The following is a 13,660-nucleotide window of genomic DNA, read 5'->3' as shown; positions in this document are numbered from 1 at the left end:
TTTGGTTGGATTGCTCTGTACTATAAATATGAGCTTTATTTCAAGGAAATAGCTTGTTTGGATGCTACCACACTATTTGATTCAGTAAATAGCAACGCTACCACCAAGCTAAGTTGCTAAATATGAGTTTTGCCTTGAAATATGACTGGGTAACTCTCCAATTTCATGAATATGTATCTATTCAGTCCCTTATTAATCAGGATGCATTGAAATTATGTCAGCTATTCTTAATTTATACAACAGACAACAATGGCAGAAAAAATTAAGAATCATTTCCCTCCCTTAGCGAGACGCCAGGACAAAATGACAAAGCATGGGGAATGCAAGTGCAATTTAAAGATACCTTATTGCTCTACAATGAGGTAACTTCATTAATATTATTGCTATACCATCATCAACATGCAGGGTTCAAACGACAAGAACACTTCAAGAAAAGCAGGGGAGGTCATGGAGGCATGTATCCACTGCAGATGGAAACAGCAAATCATGGAGACAAATGTGGTGCTCTGAGTGATTAGACCGGGTTGTGGGGTTAGAGAAGCAGCCTCAGAGAAACTGATTAACTCCAGGACGAGAGCTTCTGCTCCACTGAGCTGAAATGAACACATCTGGCCGTTCTTCCCTTTTCAAATTTGCCCTAAATCTTTTATGCACGTGCACCAGTTCATGTAGAAAAAATCAATAGCAATCCCACCTGTTTCTGTCTTTGGGCGACACCCAGTTACATCTCACGTTCAAGGGACGAGGGAACAGCAGCTGAACGGTGCTGAACAGGAAAGAGCGGAGACAGGAGAAGTCATAACAGGAAAAGATTTGTTACTGTATCTGACTGGCTGAAAGATTCAGGGGGAAACAGAGACAGAGGGACGCTTCCGCATACGTTGTCACAATATTATAGAAACTGGGTGGTTCATACATCAAGGATTGTTACTTTTAGTCAGCAGTCATTGTAAGGTTGAAACAAAAAATCTGCAATTTAAAACGATTCAAGGCTTTGACACTTTATATTCAAAAACAACAAAACATTTGTTTTACAAACCCGTTTTATGTCATGGTGTTTCAAAACAGTTAGCTTAGAGACGGGAGAGGATTACATATTTGTAGGCCTTCTGATGAGCCTCTGATCTTTATGATTAATTATATGTAACATGTTTCAATCTTAAGAGTGCAATTTTGAAACGTACTGAATCTTAGTTATAAGGGGCGAGAGTAGCTCAGGTTGTAGGGACTTGGGTCGGGAACCGGTTCAAGTCCCTGTGCGGATCAAAGTCTTGCAATTGGTTTTGGTAGCTGGAGAGACTGTAGTTCACTTTCAGAGCACTTCCTAGGTGTCCTTGAGCAAGGCACCAAACCCCAAACTGTTCAAGTGCACTTTCATGTGCAGCCCCCTCACTTTGACATCTCTCCATCAAGTGTACATAGGATGCTGTCTGTTCATGTGTATTCCAGCCTATGTGTGTGGCATGTCTCAATAACACAGTGTAAAAGTTATTTTCATTGTGGGATTAATAAAGGATATCTTCTCAACCTGTGCAACAGCAAATCATTAAATGTTTCATCCTTATCGTACTTTATATCCTACTTTGATACTTACCTGGCAGGGGAGATACCATGATCAAGAAGGTGGTTCACCCATGGCGAGGCCTGGTCATTGCACTCCGGCGGGGCTGACCTATGCGAATTCCCCAAATGTGGGAATCTCGACTGCATAATTAGGGCGGCAGTAGCTCAGTCTGTAGGGGACTTGGGTTGGGAATCGGAGGGTCATCGGTTCAAGTCCCGGCACGGACCAAGTCCGGAAACTGGTTTGGTAGCTGGAGAGGTGCCAGTCCACTTCCTGAGCACTGCCGAGGTGCCCTTGAGCAAGGCACCTAACCCCCCCCACCAGCTCAGGAGCGCCCGCCGTGGGCAGCCCCCTCACTCTGAGACCTCTCCATTAGTGCATGTCCACAGGATCCTGTTTGTGCATGTGTGTGTATTTCAGCCTATGTTTGTGTAGCATGTTAACTAGACAGAGTGTAAAAACGTCAATCAATAAAGTATAAATTATTATTATTATTTACAGTAATTACAGAAAATAATAGTATTCATTTTTAAGCAAGTATCACATACACTTTATCTTCTTCTGTTAGCAAATCTCCCTCTGAAGAAAAGTAAAAGAAAGTGAAATGGCCTCTGCTTTTAGTACATAATTTTCTTAAATCAAATCATATGAAATATTCATCTTTGCTGTGTTGTTAAATTAAAAATTATTTAGATCTCATCCATCCAATTCAGTTAATGTCCAATCATCCCACTTCTTCAACTTCAATACATTTTCTTCCCATTTGATGACTTGCATGTCCTCAGACATGATGAAAATGTCCGCTCACTGCTCCTGGTGTGGGTGGATTTCATCAGTTTCCCCCGGCCTCCTCTCTACAGCAGACATGGGCAGACAATACAGACACATTTATTTTATTCTGTGCACTGTTCGACACAGCAGGGAACCTGATCTGAACTATATCCTTCGTGCTATTTGGTAATCCAAACAGATTGTTGGATAAACACTATCAAGACCAAATCCATGGCTCAACATTTTCTTTGGTTCAAGCCCCCAGGGTGAGGGATCAGCTGTGCATTCATCTGCAGCCCAATTTGCTTCTTTATGAGGCAGAGGCTGCTGATAAGAGACCCTCAGGAAGCCCACTAGATTTATAGAAACAGAGATGTTCATGTTAGAGCATATATTGAGCTATTCTCAGTGAGTGTCAAAACACCTCGAACGTTCATGTTAAGACATAAAATGAGTCCCGCAGCTGCTGTTACAGTGGAAAAGATGTTGATATGATTAGGTGCAAGTGCAAGAGCTGAATATACCTCCTTTTCCTGGAAGAAAAAAAAATCAAGATCAGATTAAGCTGATTAACGTTGCAGCACACACCCACACACACATTTGATGACATTACAGATCAGTGATGGAAGAAGTTGTCAGATTATCTTCTTAGACTGAAATAACACAAAGTCCAGCATTCAAAAATGTACTTCAGTTAATTACAGATAATGAGAAAATATGGCATCTCCCGTCTTAAAGTCAAGGTACAGGTTTATAATGTGTTTATTTTGGACTGCACTATAACAAGAATAGAGGTCTAATACTTAAAATAATACTTCTTAAAATAAACTGCTTACATGCTGATTGTATCAGGTATAATGTTACAGTGCTCACCATAAGCAACATCATGTAGAAATATGGTTTGGTGTGTTTTGGCACCCACCAAAAGCCTCTGAGTGCAAATACACTGTCGTAAAACACAGTGCTTTTGTGGCTCCACGACACAGACAACATGTTTTTGTTGACAGGCAGAGAGCTATGTCGACTGACAAGGTGAGGTCATAACACCTTATCTTGCTTAAATATGACTCTGCTAGGATCTACAGCCTGTTGAAGAGACAACATTTTCCTCAAGATGGATGTATTTATTTATTTGAATTGCGAGACTTATACATGACTTGGGTTAGATGACTTTCTGTACCCGATTACAACGCAGCCGAACGTAATGTTGCCCCAGAGTTAATCCCTCAGAGCCCATGTTGAGTCCTTAGCTCTGCATCTTTATAGATAGATTGTAGTTTAAAGAGTTTGTCATGAAGGAGGGAGACAAAAAGAAGGCAAAGCAGCTCAAAAATTCAACCAGAGACTGGAGCTCGTACTCACTGTTTACAGAGCTTCACGGGGGCCTTTTCACTGTTTGACTGAGGATTTCCGCTTGGGAGATCTCCCGTATGCGAGCATGCATGCCAGCCCATTTTCTGCAATGATAACATTTACTTTGCTGCAGGTGGGGAGTTAGCAAAACACTGCGTGATGTGAACACGCTGCAATACATTTCCCAGAGATGGAGGGAAAAGGGTTTATCTGAGAAAATCTCGCCGCTTCTGCCCTCAAAGAGATGAGAGTTAATGGAACAATTTGTAATCAAGTCACATCACATTCAGCCCGTGACAGGTGGCTTTGCAGGACTTTTGTTTCAAGCACTGTGCAGTTTTATCTTTGCTTAATAATAACAGCGTATTTGGGGGCTTTTGCATGCCTGTGGGGATGACGAGCTGAGCGCTCACATAGGAACTGAGAACATGTCAGATCCTGTGCTGGATCAAAGCAGCCATCAATCTCGCACTGTCAGCGACAACAAAATGCAGACTGTCACATCTGGCTCGCTGGCAAGCTGCTGCTTCTGTGAAAGCTCAAACCTGCTCTGACATCTTTGTTATCTCAGCCATCACATCGTTTCCTCTTTGTGATTCTCTGCCAGGCTCCTCTTCGCTCTGTCTCTTACTTTCTTCTACTGCGAGCAGCAGGTTGAACCTCGAAGTCATATATCAGACAACATTAGTGCTCGTAGGCCCCGCAGGAAGAGAGAGAAGGTGAGCTGAAAACAGGATGTCAAAGCCTCCTGTTTGTGAGTGTTGACATATTCAGGGATGTTAATTATACAGAAATTGCCTCTGCCTCGCCAAACAACTTAAGGCCAGAGGTTGCCTGAGACAGAAACAAATTGCTCAGGTCAGAGTAAAAGCTTCTATGTAAACACACGACTCTGGTTATTGAATTTAAAGAACGACAGCATCTTGGCGGCACTGTGGTTTAGTGTGAGCAGAGAGTTAGTGGCGTGTAACACTAAAAGGATGTGATCGCTCCTGATCTTATTGAGGTGGCAGAGTTTTCCTTCGTGCCAATTTAATGTGGATGGACAGCTGACATCTATCTTTCTCTTTTTTCCTGGTGTCATACTCTAGGAACTTCAAGAATGCCTTTTTACAGCACCTAACAACCGATCTTTGTAAGCAACATGTGTTTCTTCTCCTCTGGTTCTGCATAAAACACAACAAAGATATATGACATGAGTCAGTATAGCTTATTTCCTGACTGAAATACTTCAGAAAGTATTTTTAATAAGGCTTCATAATAGAAGGGTGACACATGGACTGACTGCATCTGTGTCCTGGCTGGCCGGCAGAATCAAAAGTGTACACAAGTGATTAAAAATACATTAGCGCCAGCAGCCGTCTCCTGACTTCATTCTTTGTGGGTCCCAGGGGCTTCGGCGGCTGATGCATGAAACAAGCTAGTATTTGTTTTTGTTCGGCGCAGGTAGCCTCAGTTCCCACGGGGGGGTTTCTCTGTTAATGACTGAGCCGAAGGAAGAGCGTGGGTGTAGAGGTGGGTTGGGATTAAAAGAGAAGGGAATAAAAGCAAGAGCAGGAGCTAATCACCAAAGGCTAATTAGTATTTCAAATTTATGCAAGTGTTTCAGGTTTGCAGTCTGGAGAGATTTCATGCAATCTGTGCGATTTCAAGGTAACTCAGGCAAAGACAGAGATGTTTATTAATGTCAGATCACTGACGCACCCACTTCTTGAGACCAGATTATACATTTTAAACTTTGAAAAGGGCTCTAGGCTAACGTTTAATTAGTTAATGGAATTTTGAAAATAAAATCATCTGCTTTTTAGCTATTATTATTTTTGGCTATTATTAAAGAAAACAAAGTCCCCCAATAAGCACAGTTTATTGACTAATACAATGCTTCTGAAACACTTGATTTACATGATAATGCTCAGTTGTTTAAAAGAAAGAGTGGAGTGTAAAAACAACAATTAGCTGTTTTAGCGGTTAAGTTCCCGACTATTATTACATCCTGGATTGACCTTGAGGGAATAGTTATGGTTTATGACGCAACAAGTTTTGTACAGAGTAAACATTTGAAATATATAGTTGTTACATATTTAGCCTTAGCCTTTCTTTAGCATGTAGACTGGAAAGAGGGGAAACAGGTGGTTCCAGCTGGTGGTTGTTTAAATGCAAACAGCTAAACTTATTGAATTGACACAATATTTATATATATTTTTGGGCTTTTTGTGCCTTTATTGTACAGATAGGACAGTGGATAGAGTCGGAAATCAGGGAGAGAGAGAGAGTGGGGAATGACATGCGGGAAAGAAGCCACAAGTGGGAAGTGAACCCGGGCCGCCCGCTGGAGACGACAGCCTCAACACATGGGGCGCGCGCACTAACCACAGCGCCCCGACACAATATTTTTTATATCAGTTTAAAAGCTTAAATTGCAAAATCTTCATGTTGTGGTTTCTGGGTAATGTGCCAAACAGTGTCTTTTATTGACTTCCTGCAGGCATGTCGTCACTTTGAGGTTACCAAGAGGTCAAAAAACACCCAGATATAACATGTTCGTACAATAAACGAACGTAAAAAGCAAACACCCCCCCCCACCCCTTTCAGGCCTTATGCGCTAAGTTAACTTGCTGCTGACTTCAGCTATTTATTTTCTATATTGACCAATACCGGAACAGTATTTATCACTCCATCTCTCAACAGGATCATGTGCTGTGTATTGATTTTATTATCATGTTTGCGACTTAAAGCCCACTCTGAGCCTCAACTCCAGCCCGTGTTCTGTGTGGCATCACAGTTGCTATTTAAGCCCCGGGGGCTTGGGTTACTTCTGGAGTCCATTCACGAATCACTCTTAAACCTAAAGCCTTAACCATGGCCTGTTTCCCCCAGAATGAATCCCTGCCCTGTGGTCACCTTGCCCGCCGGCCACTCATGCCCTACTCAATCCTCAGCAGGCTTTATGTGTGTCATGACTGGAATAGAGTGAACCTGCTTTCAGACAGCCCAGTGGGATCCCAGAGTCCACCCTGCTCCCAGCTTTATTCCCTCCATCTGTTTCCTTGCGAGCAAACCCCAGCTGTGGTGAAATAAGAGCGGAGAAAATGGGGAAAGCATCAGGCTGATTTAGGAGTCGTAGCGCACCCTCCATGGTTCAGCTTTCACCTCGCTGTCATGATGAAGCGTGCTGTGCTGCATTTCACGCAGTGGCGTTGTTAATATGCAAACAAATGAGTCCGTTTTCTTTTCTTTAGCCATTTTCTCACACACACTCCTGAAAATGTATTCAACATTTCAAGACAGCCTGCACCTGAAAATCTTGGCATGCAAAGGACACTGTGAAAGGTCACAGTGCAATGTTTACATAGTTGTAAACATTGCACGTGTCTAACATGGTTTCATTTTCGCCTTTAGATCTATGCTGTGTGTTATTGCCAGTAGAAAAGAACATGACTTAACAAAGATCAAACCGTTGATGCAGCGGCCCGGGGATATAAACGCCACCACACCGCCCACTCACTTAAAGCGGATTTTCCTAAATATTTTCACCCGTGCTCGCACATCTGCTCAACCTCCAAAATTTAACGAGGGGGCTGGATAAAGTCGGGTGAAAACTTCATCTGTTTGTGTTTGCGCATGCGTTTACCTTATCTTTCTCTCTGTCTCTCTGTTCCTATCATTCCCTGCTTCCATTTAAGATGCATGATGATTCATCCTCTCCTCCACCTCCATCCTCCTTCTCCATCATCAACCCTTTAGCCCCACTCTTTCAAGAATGCGTGATCTTTCCCTCCCAGTCTGCCCTTGGGTTGAGTCTCATCCAACCACCCCTTTATAGATTGTTCAACTTCCTGTGAGCTCATTTGCTCACACACATCTAAAACACCCCCCAACACACACGCACACGCACACACACACACACACACACACACACACACACACACACACACACACACACACGCACTTGCAATGGAGAAACCCCGTTCAGTCGTCCACCCAGTTCACTTCTGCCGCTCCTTTCAGTCTTATCAATAATTCAAGCCTCACTGATGGCAGCCCTGGCAGGTTGAGGCGGTGGAGGCAGCTCCGGGGCTTTGAACAGAAGGTCAGGCCTCACCGGGGCCTCTGCGCTGGCATTAATTAGATACTTCCTGTTGCACCCAAAACAAACATCTCCACACTTGAACTGTTCTCATTACCCTTCCTCTCGCAGCAGGTCCTGAAGACTCTGACATATTCACAAAATGACACCAACAGCTTACCCCCTTAACTGCTCACCTGTGAGGGGTCCCTGTCTCCGAAAGACACTCACATATCATGACCAAGATCTCTTTCCAAGACCCCCATCTATTCCTGTCTCCCACTAATATCAGTGTTTATTTTCCGCCCTGTCCCGTCACAACTCTATCACTGACCTCCAGTCTGACCTCTGTGGGGCTGATCCCACCACCCTCCTCCCCACTCCCCACATACCTAGTTTCTGTCTCAACAACTCATTAAAAGAGTGATGGCTCACTCAGGCAGTCCGAGGCAGCCGCCTCCATCCTGATCTGAGGCCATCCATCTCTCTGCCAAAAAGAAGCGGCTTGAAGAGGACGACAATAAGGAAAGGGGTTGTAAAAGGTAGATCGTTATATAGAAGATGAGATAAGGAATTGGCTCTAAAGCTAGACAAAAAGTCAGATAGTCTTGTTAAATGGACGGTGGAACAGAATATTCATGTTTTTTTCTGTATCAAACTTCATCTGCACTGCTGACAATATTACGCTTTCTGGGCAGAAACATCCCCCAAATTACACCCAAAGTTTAATACCTGCAAGCCGAAGAGAGGAAAAGTCAGTGTTGGAACATTTCTGTTGAAATTGTCTGCAACACTATGTCTTTGCAATAAAGTATGCATTATTAAAATGTCTGCTTATATACACATAATTAAACACGAGGGTTAAAAAGTTTACAGGCATGCTAGCGGCTACGTAAGGCGGCATAGCAGTGTTTCGAACTCAATGCTAACGTTAGTGAGCCAACATGCTCACAGTAACAATGTTAAGAGGGTGGAATGTTAATTTCACTGCACTAAATATAGAGTACGGTTCAGGCTGATTGGTGCCGATTATTTTTCTAATTTTGCACGTCTTGGGTTGCAAATTGAGATATCTGGCATAATTGTTCTATAAAGAAGATATTTGTACTTACCATCATCCTGCACCTTCCCATGCAACTGTACAGTTCTTCCATTACTCCTATTGCACACATCTGTCATCAGATTGTTTACTGTATTTTATTTTGGTTTTTTTTGTCTTATTGTAGTCCTCCCGACAGTAGGAGTATACTACTTTCTATTTCTACTTTCTATTGCTTTCTTTTTTTTTCTACTTTTTTTGGACCTGAATGATACTTTTGATGATGATGTTTTTTGGAATATCACGGAGTCACCAAAGTTATATAAATTCATAATATGAAATAAACATTTGTATGAAATGTCATGATCCAACAGTTGTTGGAAAGTTAACTAACCCAAATGTGAAGCTCACAGCAATACTAGAAGAAAGGTCAGGAGCACACTAAAGTATATTTGATCCTGTGGGACGGCAAATGCATGGTCATTAATTGCATGGCAGTACATCCAAACGCTTTTGAGATGTTTCAGTCTGGATGAAAGAGGTAGGCAAATATAAAAAGAGTCATACTTTTAAAAGGCCAAAATGAAATCAGCATTGAAGGTTTCATTCCAAAGATTTTCAAATTTGATTCAAATTTTTGGATTAATTTTCTACAGAAAGATTGACAATGCCCTAATGAGAGGAAAATAAAGTTGCAACCTCAACTGTTACAAGTCAGAAGATCCTTCGAGGACAAACCGTGTGGTTTATCAGCCAGACTAAAACAGCCACAGGGGGATGTTTAAACTTTCCTAACATATTGTTATTCACCCTCAAACCAGCCTATGTATATGTCTTACTACAGTGCCCAAAAAAACCAAACAGAACATTAGTTCACTGCAGGCTACACATACAGTTTATTGCTTGAACAGCCAGACAGGAGGGTGCAGAGCACACAGTTTGCCTCGAGGTATTCCTTGGGCTCGTCTTACCAGCAAGATAAAGGATGAAGGGGTTGTCTTCCCTCCCTGCATAGTAAGTCTGATTTAAAGGTGAAACACAGTAGCCCAGATACATCTCCCTCCCCTGATGCTTCACCTATTGATTGGAGACTAGCAAGGGGAATGAATTATCTGGCTATCCATTGGTGTGTCATTAAGACCCAGACAGGATGCTTAATAATGTAATCCTCTGAGTCTCCCAACTCCTGAGGCTTCCAGCATACTAAATACCTCTTACATCTTAATCATCTACGGATGGTCTAAAAACCATTTGAGGGTATTTCCTTCTTGCTATGTCACACTCTTTATTTATGTGGAAGTGGCCCGTGCTACTAGTGGCAGTATTATAGCTACTGGGGCTAGTTATGGAGTAACTGATAACTATCTTATGGGCTTTTTTAAATAGCTTTCCCAGCACTGTTTATTTTAGCCTGCAATTATCCCGTGTTGTTCCCTCACATAAACGTGAGTTTTCTTTTAACCCTGACCCCAAGCAAACAATTATTGGTTTTCATTTGTCAATTCCCCCAGGAGGCCTTGATTTATTTTTAAATCAACAGACGAAAAAACAAAAGCTGCTGAAATTGGATATTAATTGTGTTCCATCAAGGTTGATTGCTACAGAGGTGTGTGTGTGTGTGTGTGTGTGTGTGTGTGTGTGTGTGTGTGTGTGTGTGTGTGTGTGTGTGGCTGCACAGTGAGCGTGTGCGTGTTTGTGCATTTGTAGACATCGTGTTGGCTCATGAATCATAAATCTATTTTTGAAAGAAGCAACGCCGAGCATATAATTACAGTCATCTCTGGCAACGACGGGAAGACTGATGGAGGCCAGAACATGACGGTCCCTGCAGGTCTGATTGAAACACACAAAAGAAACAGAAAGCAATAACTTGTGTTTACTCAAGTTCACAGGTTTGGAAGTGAAAAATCAAATAGACTCTGTTTTCGAGGGAATTTAATGGCCTATCACAAATAAAAAAATAAAACAATACTCTTGCTTCTCCTTCAAGATGTGTTGTCCTGGGAACTTTATCTCTCATCACTAATCAATCAATCATTCAATATTTATTTGTATAGCAATACTAAATCATGACAAATTATATCTCAAGACACTTTTCAAAAGAGCAGCAATTTTATATGAAAGATATATGAAAGGTTTGGTAAGATTTTCTGTATTGTTTACTAATAATGAAAACCCTATTGCTGGATGTCAGCGCTCTTTCAAGAGGAGGAATCTTATGAACCTATCCTCAGACATGATGTGATACATAATGAATGATTTAAGCTCAAAATCTGATTGTAGACAACTGAAAACATTATTTATGAAATATTTTCTGTGTTTGGTTCTGGTGCTGATATTGTGCATGCCATAAAATTGTTTTGATACAATAAACGGTAACGCTAAAGTTAGCTAGCTCCAGCTATTTATAAAATATAGCGTGCATTAGGATATGGTGACTTTGCCAGCTTCCTGTTTTGTTATTCATTTTTCATGACAGTTCAGCAATGCTCCTAAAGGCAAAAAAAATGTGTTTTCATTTACATTAATTAGCAAGTCAGAAATTTCTGTCAGACAAGGGGCAAGCAAGTTGAGTTATAATAGAAGAATCAAAGTTGAGTTGCAAGTCCTCAATTGAGGAACAGAAAGGAGTCCAAGTCATCAGTTTCAAATACAGCTGTTTAGTTAGAGCGAAATATCTATGCAGGCCTACTGCTAATTACCAAATGTTTAAAATAGATCTGTTGAACATTATAAACAGGCATTGTTATTGAGCGCATGTTAGCATACTGACTTTAGCATTTAGCTAACAAGTGAGCACCACTCGTCTCTGGTGCAGCAGCACAGAACATGGCTACACTCTGTGACAGCATGATGTGCTAACTCTATGTGTGGCAGTAGAGGTTAACTGTTATTGTTGCTGTGGGCCTATTATGAATTTAAATAAGCTGTTTGTGTTGTTTTATATTGTTAAAGTCGAAAAAAAGGACTTTCCTGTGGCCTCAGGCGGTTTCAGAGGCTGAAAATGTCAAAGCAAGATCGCTGTTTTTTCACTTTACCAGAATGTCAGCTCTTCTCATTTCCTGTCATCTCACTCTTGATTAATACAATAAGGAACACAGGATTTGTACATTGGTTAGGGTTGCCACCTTCCAAGCAGAAAAATAAAGGACAACTCAGCAGGGGCCTGACCACCACTGGCCCGACGGTGTGGTGAGGCACCAGTTGTGGTGAATCAGGATTTAAAACGTGGTTTTAATGAAGTAATATTTAAGAGTCACATTTAAAGTTTTAAGTACTTTATTAACACTTTTTTCCCCCCCGAAAAAAATGTACAAGCACAAAACTTCAGTGCACAATGAAATGCAGCTAACAGGACGTCAGCAGATGATTACTACTAGCTAGGCCTATCTAATTTACAACTTAACTTAAACTTCAAATAAAGTTATCAACTTAACATTAATTCATTAACAGAGTATTATTGAAGTGCTTTTGACACTGCTGTAACATAGAGGGGAGGAGGACAGGTTTTTAATTAAATAAACAGTATGAATTTAACAGTATTTTTATTCATGAAATCATGAATGATACTATTAATATGGGTTTGAACTATTTTCTTATTGTATTAATGAAGTGTCTACTGTCGATATATTGATGTTGTTGATGATATCTCGCCCAGGCCAAACTGTGAATACAGACTTAGCTCAAATAAATGTCATCTTTTTGTTTTATGTACCGAAAAATATTCACACTATCCGAACTATACTGGAATAACCTATCTATAAACATGGGAGAAAATATATTAAGTAGGCCTACAATAGTTTCCTTTACATTATATTCATTTTCACTGACACTGTCAAGCCAGACATTACTTTCTACTCACGTCTGTATTTCTGCATCCGTTTACGTTTCAGTGGTGCACGGTGCAGGTATCAGAGACACCTGCAGACATGTTTCCTTCTGACTCCTATGACTTTCTCTCACCCAATCACTGACGAGCTCTCATTGCTCAGGCCAAAAAAAAGAACCAAACAAACCAACGGACGCTCTGAGGAGGCGGGAACTGAATGATGCTGAGTTCAAGGCATCTTGGAAATACGGGACAAACCGCGTCCCGTACTGATTCAAAACAGGACGCAATATCAAAGTGAAAAATACGGGACGATTCCGTATTTTACGGGACGGGTGGCAACCCTAAATTGTCATTGGTACTACCTTTAAAAGCGCATCAGAGCAGAGGTCAGAGTGTCCATGTCTTTAATGCATGAAACAGATTTGATCAGTCTTATCTCATACCTTTCTTGATCCTTCTCTGCTTTTAAAACTTAAACTTAGCTCAACATCGTGAGACTCAGGGATTCGCTCTCTATGTTTTATTCAGGACAAATCTTTTTCATTTACCACTGAGCTTTGTGCCAAGTAGACAGAGCTATATTCTCTCTGTAGCAATCAAATCAAAACTGTGAGAAAAAAAATAACCCTGGAACGAAGTTACAGAAGCGCTGTGAGGGGAAACGTATGGCTGACCGTATGTATGCATCCACATTTTTGTGCAGTGATGCATGCACATACAGCATGTCAGTGACTGAGCACGCTCAAATGTGAATGAATGTTTCTACACTGGAATTGCAGTCTAAATTATTTACATGTTTTAGTGAGGCCCTTAGTTGTCTTAACAGTATAATTGTGCATGTTTCAGCTAGCTTAGCGAGTGTTGTGCGTTGGATTGAGTGGATATAGTCACCCTGACCTTCATTACGGGACCTTGCAGCGAGGGCAGGCAGGGGTCAAACACTCGCTGCTGGGGGTGCTTGGGAGGAGGTAGACATTATTAGCGATTAGTGCAGAGTCCCAGAGGGAGCCAGCATCAATTACTGCACACAGCTTG

General features: G+C 41.5%; 1 pseudogene; it reads left to right on the top strand.

Moving 5' to 3' along the window:
- The first annotated feature begins 1,586 nt into the window (after window positions 1–1,586).
- On the top strand, window positions 1,587–1,719 carry LOC132982625 (U1 spliceosomal RNA; annotated as a pseudogene).
- Window positions 1,720–13,660: the final 11,941 nt, after the last annotated feature.

The sequence above is a fragment of the Labrus mixtus genome, chromosome 10, assembly GCF_963584025.1.
Source record: "Labrus mixtus chromosome 10, fLabMix1.1, whole genome shotgun sequence".
In the NCBI taxonomy this organism is placed as follows: domain Eukaryota; kingdom Metazoa; phylum Chordata; class Actinopteri; order Labriformes; family Labridae; genus Labrus; species Labrus mixtus.
Note: the sequence above shows the minus strand (reverse complement) of the source record. Positions and strands in the feature narration are given on the sequence as shown.